A 1,709-nucleotide genomic window follows, 5' to 3' on the forward strand; every position below is an offset into this window, starting at 1 on the left:
ATTAACTAGAATCACATGTGATTGTTCTAAGTACCCCAAATTAATTATGGTATGAGCTTGGGGGAGTTTACGGCCGTAAACTCCATGTTTACAGCCGTGAACTCCCATAAATGGTGTAAATGTTCTTACAATTTAATTCAAGGCATTTGATAAATCCATTCTAGCAATTCCCATGTCCATTCAAGCCATTAAACACTCAAAACCACCCAAACATGAGTTCACGGCTGTGAACTCATGTATGTAAGGGTATATGGCCGAAAACTCCATTAGGGAGTTTACTCTTGAGGAGTAAACTCAAATTCCAAGTCCCTCGCATCATTACACGTCCGAAGATGTCACCCGGGTCACTCCAAACACTCGTTTTGAGGTGTTTTAGTTCATTGGAGTGTAATGTTCCATCTATTTAGTAATTGTAAATCTAATTAGATATAATTAGACATTATTCCATTATACATAGGAACATCGAGAGTAATCAAGCCCCGAACCAACGTTTAGCCTCCAAAATCGTCACATTTCCTCGTCTGGTGAGTTCATACCCCCACCCTTTTTCACTGTTTTCACTGTTTCAGGGGGGAATACAAGCAAAGTACAAGGGATACTTGTACTTAAAAACTTGTTTTACATGTGTGTGTTTCATATTTCATATGCTTTCGACACTGATAATCACAACTGATAACCGTTTGAAAATGCAGATCACGTAAACATATATTTGTGAAATGGATTCTAAACTTTTATGTTTTATATATATTTCACAAATGGTCTTCCACATTTTATCAGTTAAAAGCATGACATTAGAACATTTGAACATAAAAATTTGTATACTGTTTTGTCCTCAGTAACACTCCACAGAGATACGCGATTGGAGGGTCATCGTATTATTACTAGTAAATTTGTTAGTCCTATATAATTGGAGACACATCCTCGGTGAACACTCCACAAAGATACACGAGTGGAGGACCGCAACCGTAACCAGAATCTCTTAGATAAGGGAGCGTGACTTGAGTGTATAGATCTATACGGAGCTGACTACCCCACACCTAGCTGCTAGCTACAGCCGAACCGAAATCATTCAACGGTGACGAAAGTCATAAGGTGATGTGGACTACTTATTGCCATACTTAGTCTTATTGTATGGTTATGGGACTCGCAATTAGGATAACAGAGATTTACTTAATAGTAATAATGAGTAAAGTAATTAATTTACTTTGTAGACATTAGTCTTATATACGTATTAAAACTAATACATTTCACAAGATAATCTGGTTTTCAGTATACATCTTTCACATTGGTAACCAACATTCAGGAAAGTATGGGACTTTCCTGGGGAAACATTGTACACAACCATGTTTTACAACATACATCTTTTACATATGATAACCAACATTTAGGAAAGTATGGGACTTTCCTGGGGAAAACAGTACATAACTAGAAAAGTGAAACAAACCGAATAACTTTACATGTTGAGAAACAATAACCAATCTTTTAAGAAAATACGGGATTTTCTTGGTGTGTGAAACATTTTCAGAAACCAGAAAGGAAACTTTGTACATTTTCACAAACAAACCGCTTATGAACTCACCAACTTTATGTTGATTTTCAAAATGCTTGTATTCTCAGGTCCACATTAGACAGGTACCGATGATCCATTTTGGCGAAGATGGAGTGCGGAGAAGACTCGTCTTACTTTTGTTCATATATACTACGTATCA

This window comes from Lactuca saligna, chromosome 8, assembly GCF_052625555.1.
Source record: "Lactuca saligna cultivar CGN05327 chromosome 8, ASM5262555v1, whole genome shotgun sequence".
NCBI lineage: Eukaryota > Viridiplantae > Streptophyta > Magnoliopsida > Asterales > Asteraceae > Lactuca > Lactuca saligna.